Source organism: Schistocerca gregaria, unplaced genomic scaffold (assembly GCF_023897955.1).
Source record: "Schistocerca gregaria isolate iqSchGreg1 unplaced genomic scaffold, iqSchGreg1.2 ptg000345l, whole genome shotgun sequence".
Lineage (NCBI taxonomy): Eukaryota > Metazoa > Arthropoda > Insecta > Orthoptera > Acrididae > Schistocerca > Schistocerca gregaria.
The window spans coordinates 2,873,816-2,883,415 of NW_026061808.1; positions in this window are offsets into that span (position 1 = coordinate 2,873,816).

Genomic DNA, 9,600 nt, shown 5'->3' on the forward strand with positions numbered 1-9,600 from the left:
TATGTAGTAAAAACCTGAGAAATCCGCCCGTTTTCTACTTTGGCTATCGAATCGACTTAATGCCAGATCGTCACATTGGCCGCTCTTCTCTCTGGAACGGTTACATTCTCGTGTTCAAAGCTATGGCGCGTGGTGGGGAATGCGGAGACACTAAAAGCACCATAGTAGAACACAGAAGAAGCTTCTAAGTTGATGTAATAGCCAGTAAGAAGCAGTACAATAACAGTTTTAGCTGTCGATTTTTGACTTTTTAGACGGCTTTGGTGCCTTGGACATGAGATAGGACCTTACGATTTTGCATAAATGGAGGACTAGCAGCCACGTTGCACGCTAGAATGTGAAAAGTGTTCATATGTTGTAAAAACCTGAGAAATCCGCCCGTTTTCGTCGTTTGCTATCGTATCGACTTAATGCCAGATCGTCACATTGGCCGCTCTTCTCTCTGAAACGGTTACATTCATCGTGTGCAAAGCTATGGCGCGTGGTGCGGAATGCGAAGACACTAAAAAGCACCATAGTAGAACACAGAAGAAGCTTCTAAGTTGATGTAATAGCCAGTAAGAAGCAGTACAATAACAGTTTTTAATGTCGATTTTTGACTTTTTAGACGGCTTTGGTTCATTGGACTTGAGCTAGGACCTTACGAATTTGCATGAATGGAGGACTAGCAGCCACGTTGCACGCTAGAATGTGAAAAGTGTTCATATGTTGTAAAAACCTGAGAAATCCGCCCGTTTTCTTCGTTTGCTATCGAATCGACTTAATGACAGATCGTGACATTGGCCGCTCTTCTCTCTGAAACGGTTACATTCATCGTGTGCAAAGCTATGGCGCGTGGTGCGGAATGCGGAGACACTAAATGCACCATAGTAGAACACAGAAGAAGCTTCAAAGTTGATGTAATAGCCAGTAAGAAGCAGTACAATAATAGTTTTAGCTGTCGATTTTTGACTTTTTAGACGGCTTTGGTGCCTTGGACATGAGCTAGCACCTTAAGATTTTGCATGAATGGAATACTAGCAGCCACGTTGCACGCTAGAATGTGAAAAGTGTTCATATGTTGTAATAACCTGAGGAATCCGCCCGTTTTCGTCGTTTGCTATCGAATCGACTTAATGCCAGATCGTCACATTGGCCACTCTTCTCTCTGAAACGGTTACATTCATCGTGTGCAAAGCTATGGCGCGTGGTGCGGAATGCGGAGACACTAAATGCACCATAGTAGAACACAGAAGAAGCTTCAAAGTTGATGTAATAGCCAGTAAGAAGCAGTACAATAATAGTTTTAGCTGTAGATTTTTGACTTTTTAGACGGCTTTGGTGCCTTGGACATGAGCTAGGACCTTACTATTTCGCATGAATGGAAGACTTGCAGCCACGTTGCTAGCTAGAATGTGAAAAGTGTTCATATGTTGTAATAACCTGAGGAATCCGCCCGTTTTCGTCGTTTGCTATCGAATCGACTTAATGCCAGATCGTCACATTGGCCACTCTTCTCTCTGAAACGGTTACATTCATCGTGTGCAAAGCTATGGCGCGTGGTGCGGAATGCGGAGACACTAAATGCACCATAGTAGAACACAGAAGAAGCTTCAAAGTTGATGTAATAGCCAGTAAGAAGCAGTACAATAATAGTTTTAGCTGTAGATTTTTGACTTTTTAGACGGCTTTGGTGCCTTGGACATGAGCTAGGACCTTACTATTTTGCATGAATGGAGGACTAGCAGCCACGTTGCACGCTAGAATGTGAAAAGTGTTCATATGTAGTAAAAACCTGAGAAATCCGCCCGTTTTCGTCATATGCTATCGAATCGACTTAATGCCAGATCGTCACATTGGCCGCTCTTCTCTCTGAAACGGTTACATTCATCGTGTGCAAAGCTATGGCGCGTGGTGCGGAATGCGGAGACACTAAAAAGCACCATAGTAGAACACAGAAGAAGCTTCAAAGTTGATGTAATAGCCAGTAAGAAGCAGTACAATAACAGATTTAGCTGTCGATTTTTGACTTTTTAGACCGCTTTGGTGCCTTGGACATGAGCTAGGACATTAAGATTTTGCATGAATGGAGGACTAGCAGCCACGTTGCACGCTAGAATGTGAAAAGTGTTCATATGTTGTAAAAACCTGAGAAATCCGCCCGTTTTCGTCGTTTGCTATCGTATCGACTTAATGCCAGATCGTCACATTGGCCGCTCTTCTCTCTGAAACGGTTACATTCATCGTGTGCAAAGCTATGGTGCGAGGTGCAGAATGCGGAGACACTAAAAAGCACCATAGTAGAACACAGAAGAAGCTTCTAAGTTGATGTAATAGCCAGTAACTTGCAGTACTATAATAGTTTTAGCTGTCGATTTTTGACTTTTTAGACGGCTTTGGTGCCTTGGACATGAGCTAGGACCTTACGATTTTGCATGAATGGAGGACTAGCAGCCACGTTGCACGCTAGAATGTGAAAAGTGTTCATATGTTGTAAAAACCTGAGAAATCCGCCCGTTTTTTTCGTTTGCTATCGTATCGACTTAATGCCAGATCGTCACATTGGCCGCTCTTCTCTCTGAAACGGTTACATTCATCGCGTGCAAAGCTATGGCGCGTGGTGCGGAATGCGGAGACACTAAAAGCACCATAGTAGAACACTGAAGAAGCTTCTAAATTGATGTAACAGCCAGTAAGAAGCAGTACAATAACAGTTTTAGCTGTCGATTTTTGACTTTTTAGACGGCTTTGGTGCCTTGGACATGAGCTAGGACCTTACGATTTTGCACGAATGGAGGACTAGCAGCCACGTTGCACGCTAGAATGTGAAAAGTGTTCATATGTAGTAAAAACCTGAGAAATCCGCCCGTTTTCTACGTTTGCTATCGAATCTACTTAATGCCAGATCGTCACATTGGCCGCTCTTCTCTCTGGAACGGTTACATTCATCGTGTGCAAAGCTATGGCGCGTGGTGGGGAATGCGGAGACACTAAAAGCACCATAGTAGAACACAGAAGAAGCTTCTAAGTTGATGTAATAGCCAGTAAGAAGCAGTACAATAACAGTTTTAGCTGTCGATTTTTGACTTTTTAGACGGCTTTGGTGCCTTGGACATGAGCTAGGACCTTACGATTTTGCATGAATGGAATACTAGCAGCCACGTTGCACGCTAGAATGTGAAAAGTGTTCATATGTTGTAATAACCTGAGGAATCCGCCCGTTTTCGTCGTTTGCTATCGAATCGTCTTAATGCCAGATCGTCACATTGGCCACTCTTCTCTCTGAAACGGTTATATTCATCGTGTGCAAAACTATGGCGCGTGGTGCGGAATGCGGAGACACTAAAAGCACCATAGTAGAACACAGAAGAAGCTTCTATGTTGATGTAATAGCCAGTAAGAAGCAGTACAATAACAGTTTTAGCTGTCGATTTTTGACTTTTTAGACGGCTTTGGTGCCTTGGACATGAGCTAGGACCTTACGATTTTGCATGAATGGAGGACTAGCAGCCACGTTGCACGCTAGAATGTGAAACGTGTTCATATGTTGTAAAAACCTGAGAAATCCGCCCGTTTTCGTCGTTTGCTATCGTATCGACTTAATGCCAGATCGTCACATTGGCCACTCTTCTCTCTGAAACGGTTACATTCATCTTGTGCAAAGCTATGGCGCGTGGTGCGGAATGCGGAGACACTAAAAAGCACCATAGTAGAACACAGAAGAAGCTTCTATGTTGATGTAATAGCCAGTAAGAAGCAGTACAATAACAGTTTTAGCTGTCGATTTTTGACTTTTTAGACGGCTTTGGTGCCTTGGTCATGAGCTAGGACCTTACGATTTTGCATGAATGGAATACTAGCAGCCACGTTGCACGCTAGAATGTGAAAAGTGTTCATATGTTGTAATAACCTGAGGAATCCGCCCGTTTTCGTCGTTTGCTATCGAATCGACTTAATGCCAGATCGTCACATTGGCCATTCTTCTCTCTGAAACGGTTATATTCATCGTGTGCAAAACTATGGCGCGTGGTGCGGAATGCGGAGACACTAAAAGCACCATAGTAGAACACAGAAGAAGCTTCTAAGTTGATGTAATAGCCAGTAAGAAGCAGTACAATAACAGTTTTAGCTGTCGATTTTTGACTTTTTAGACGGCTTTGGTGCCTTGGACCTTACGATTTTGCATGAATGGAGGTTTAGCAGCCACGTTGCACGCTAGAATGTGAAACGTGTTCATATGTTGTAAAAACCTGAGAAATCCGCCCGTTTTCGTCGTTTGCTATCGAATCGACTTAATGCCAGATCGTCACATTGGCCGCTCTTCTCTCTGAAACGGTTACATTCATCGTGTGCAAAGCTATGGCGCCTGGTGCGGAATGCGGAGACACTGAAAGCACCATAGTAGAACACAGAAGAAGCTTCTAAATTGATGTAATAGCCAGTAAGAAGCAGTACAATAACAGTTTTAGCTGTCGATTTTTGACTTTTTGGACGGCTTTGGTGCCTTGGACATGAGCTAGGACCTTACGATTTGGCATGAATGGAGGACTAGCAACCACGTTGCACGCTAGAATGTGAAAAGTGTTCATATGTTGTAAAAACCTGAGAAATCCGCCCGTTTTCTTCGTTTGCTATCGAATCGACTTAATGCCAGATCGTCACATTATCCGCTCTTCTCTCTGAAACGGTTACATTCATTGTGTGCAAAGCTAGGGCGCGTGGTGGGGAATGCGGAGACACTAAAAGCACCATAGTAGAACACAGAAGAAGCTTCTAAGTTGAAGTAATAGCCTTTAAGAAGCAGTACAATAACAGTTTTAGCTGTCGATTTCTGACTTTTTAGACGGCTTTGGTGCCTTGGGCATGAGCTAGGACCTTACGATTTTGCATGAATGGAGGACTAGCAGCCACGTTACACGCTATAATGTGAAAAGTGTTCATATGTTGTAAAAACCTGAGAAATCCGCCCGTTTTCGTCGTTTGCTATCGTATCGACTTAATGCCAGATCGTCACATTGGCCGCTCTTCTCTCTGAAACGGTTACATTCATCGTGTGCAAAGCTGTGGCGCGTGGTGCGGAATGCGGAGACACTAAAAAGCACCATAGTAGAACACAGAAGAAGCTTCTAAGTTGATGTAATAGCCAGTAAGAAGCAGTACAATAACAGTTTTAGCTGTCGATTTTTGACTTTTTAGACGGCTTTGGTGCCTTGGACATGAGCTAGGACCTTACGATTTTGCATGAATGGAGGACTAGCAGCCACGTTGCACGCTAGAATGTGAAAAGTGTTCATATGTTGTAAAAACCTGAGAAATCCGCCCGTTTTTTTCGTTTGCTATCGTATCGACTTAATGCCAGATCGTCACATTGGCCGCTCTTCTCTCTGAAACGGTTACATTCATCGCGTGCAAAGCTATGGCGCGTGGTGCGGAATGCGGAGACACTAAAAGCACCATAGTAGAACACTGAAGAAGCTTCTAAATTGATGTAACAGCCAGTAAGAAGCAGTACAATAACAGTTTTAGCTGTCGATTTTTGACTTTTTAGACGGCTTTGGTGCCTTGGACATGAGCTAGGACCTTACGATTTTGCACGAATGGAGGACTAGCAGCCACGTTGCACGCTAGAATGTGAAAAGTGTTCATATGTAGTAAAAACCTGAGAAATCCGCCCGTTTTCTACGTTTGCTATCGAATCGACTTAATGCCAGATCGTCACATTGGCCGCTCTTCTCTCTGGAACGGTTACATTCATCGTGTGCAAAGCTATGGCGCGTGGTGGGGAATGCGGAGACACTAAAAGCACCATAGTAGAACACAGAAGTAGCTTCTAAGTTGATGTAATAGCCAGTAAGAAGCAGTACAATAACAGTTTTAGCTGTCGATTTTTGACTTTTTAGACGGCTTTGGTGCCTTGGACATGAGCTAGGACCTTACGATTTTGCATGAATGGAATACTAGCAGCCACGTTGCACGCTAGAATGTGAAAAGTGTTCATATGTTGTAATAACCTGAGGAATCCGCCCGTTTTCGTCGTTTGCTATCGAATCGTCTTAATGCCAGATCGTCACATTGGCCACTCTTCTCTCTGAAACGGTTATATTCATCGTGTGCAAAACTATGGCGCGTGGTGCGGAATGCGGAGACACTAAAAGCACCATAGTAGAACACAGAAGAAGCTTCTATGTTGATGTAATAGCCAGTAAGAAGCAGTACAATAACAGTTTTAGCTGTCGATTTTTGACTTTTTAGACGGCTTTGGTGCCTTGGACATGAGCTAGGACCTTACGATTTTGCATGAATGGAGGACTAGCAGCCACGTTGCACGCTAGAATGTGAAACGTGTTCATATGTTGTAAAAACCTGAGAAATCCGCCTGTTTTCGTCGTTTGCTATCGTATCGACTTAATGCCAGATCGTCACATTGGCCACTCTTCTCTCTGAAACGGTTACATTCATCTTGTGCAAAGCTATGGCGCGTGGTGCGGAATGCGGAGACACTAAAAAGCACCATAGTAGAACACAGAAGAAGCTTCTATGTTGATGTAATAGCCAGTAAGAAGCAGTACAATAACAGTTTTAGCTGTCGATTTTTGACTTTTTAGACGGCTTTGGTGCCTTAGTCATGAGCTAGGACCTTACGATTTTGCATGAATGGAATACTAGCAGCCACGTTGCACGCTAGAATGTGAAAAGTGTTCATATGTTGTAATAACCTGAGGAATCCGCCCGTTTTCGTCGTTTGCTATCGAATCGACTTAATGCCAGATCGTCACATTGGCCATTCTTCTCTCTGAAACGGTTATATTCATCGTGTGCAAAACTATGGCGCGTGGTGCGGAATGCGGAGACACTAAAAGCACCATAGTAGAACACAGAAGAAGCTTCTGAGTTGATGTAATAGCCAGTAAGAAGCAGTACAATAACAGTTTTAGCTGTCGATTTTTGACTTTTTAGACGGCTTTGGTGCCTTGGACCTTACGATTTTGCATGAATGGAGGTTTAGCAGCCACGTTGCACGCTAGAATGTGAAACGTGTTCATATGTTGTAAAAACCTGAGAAATCCGCCCGTTTTCGTCGTTTGCTATCGAATCGACTTAATGCCAGATCGTCACATTGGCCGCTCTTCTCTCTGAAACGGTTACATTCATCGTGTGCAAAGCTATGGCGCCTGGTGCGGAATGCGGAGACACTGAAAGCACCATAGTAGAACACAGAAGAAGCTTCTAAATTGATGTAATAGCCAGTAAGAAGCAGTACAATAACAGTTTTAGCTGTCGATTTTTGACTTTTTAGACGGCTTTGGTGCCTTGGACATGAGCTAGGACCTTACGATTTGGCATGAATGGAGGACTAGCAACCACGTTGCACGCTAGAATGTGAAAAGTGTTCATATGTTGTAAAAACCTGAGAAATCCGCCCGTTTTCTTCGTTTGCTATCGAATCGACTTAATGCCAGATCGTCACATTATCCGCTCTTCTCTCTGAAACGGTTACATTCATCGTGTGCAAAGCTAGGGCGCGTGGTGGGGAATGCGGAGACACTAAAAGCACCATAGTAGAACACAGAAGAAGCTTCTAAGTTGAAGTAATAGCCTTTAAGAAGCAGTACAATAACAGTTTTAGCTGTCGATTTCTGACTTTTTAGACGGCTTTGGTGCCTTGGACATGAGCTAGGACCTTACGATTTTGCATGAATGGAGGACTAGCAGCCACGTTACACGCTATAATGTGAAAAGTGTTCATATGTTGTAAAAACCTGAGAAATCCGCCCGTTTTCGTCGTTTGCTATCGTATCGACTTAATGCCAGATCGTCACATTGGCCGCTCTTCTCTCTGAAACGGTTACATTCATCGTGTGCAAAGCTGTGGCGCGTGGTGCGGAATGCGGAGACACTAAAAAGCACCATAGTAGAACACACAAGAAGCTTCTAAGTTGATGTAATAGCCAGTAAGAAGCAGTACAATAACAGTTTTAGCTGTCGATTTTTGACTTTTTAGACGGCTTTGGTTCCTTGGACATGAGCTAGGACCTTACGATTTTGCATGAATAGAGGACTAGCAGCCACGTTGCACGCTAGAATGTGAAAAGTGTTCATATGTTGTAAAAACCTGAGTAATCCGCCCGTTTTCGTCGTTTGCTATCGTATCGACTTAATGCCAGATCGTCACATTGGCCACTCTTCTCTCTGAAACGGTTACATTCATCTTGTGCAAAGCTATGGCGCGTGGTGCGGAATGCGGAGACACTAAAAAGCACCATAGTAGAACACAGAAGAAGCTTCTATGTTGATGTAATAGCCAGTAAGAAGCAGTACAATAACAGTTTTAGCTGTCGATTTTTGACTTTTTAGACGGCTTTGGTGCCTTGGACATGAGCTAGGACCTTACGATTTTGCATGAATGGAATACTAGCAGCCACGTTGCACGCTAGAATGTGAAAAGTGTTCATATGTTGTAATAACCTGAGGAATCCGCCCGTTTTCGTCGTTTGCTATCGAATCGTCTTAATGCCAGATCGTCACATTGGCCACTCTTCTCTCTGAAACGGTTATATTCATCGTGTGCAAAACTATGGCGCGTGGTGCGGAATGCGGAGACACTAAAAGCACCATAGTAGAACACAGAAGAAGCTTCTAAGTTGATGTAATAGCCAGTAAGAAGCAGTACAATAACAGTTTTAGCTGTCGATTTTTGACTTTTTAGACGGCTTTGGTGTCTTGGACATGAGCTAGGACCTTACGATTTTGCATGAATGGAGGACTAGCAGCCACGTTGCACGCTAGAATGTGAAACGTGTTCATATGTTGTAAAAACCTGAGAAATCCCCCCGTTCTCGTCGTTTGCTATCGAATCGACTTAATGCCAGATCGTCACATTGGCCGCTCTTCTCTCTGAAACGGTTACATTCATCGTGTGCAAAGCTATGGCGCGTGGTGCGGAATGCGGAGACACTAAAAGCACCATAGTAGAACACAGAAGAAGCTTCTAGGTTGAAGTAATAGCCAGTAAGAAGCAGTACTATAATAGTTTTAGCTGTCGATTTTTGACTTTTTAGAAAGCTTTGGTGCCTTGGACATGAGCTAGGACCTTACGATTTTGCATGAATGGAGGACTAGCAGCCACGTTGCACGCTAGAATGTGAAAAGTGTTCATATGTTGTAAAAACCTGAGAAATCCGCCCGTTTTCGTCGTTTGCTATCGAATCGACTTAATGCCAGATCGTCACATTGGCCGCTCTTCTCTCTGAAACGGTTACATTCATCGTGTGCAAAGCTATGGCGCGTGGTGCGGAATGCGGAGACACTAAAAAGCACCATAGTAGAACACAGAAGAAGCTTCTAAGTTGATGTAATAGCCAGTAAGAAGCAGTACAATAACAGTTCTAGCTATCGATTTTTGACTTTTTAGACGGCTTTGGTGCCTTGGACATGAGCTAGGACCTTACGATTTTGCATGAATGGAGGACTAGCAGCCACGTTGCACGCTAGAATGTGAAAAGTGTTCATATGTTGTAAAAACCTGAGAAATCCGCCCGTTTTCTTCGTTTGCTATCGAATCGACTTAATGCCAGATCGTCACATTGGCCGCTCTTCTCTCTGAAACGGTTACATTTATCG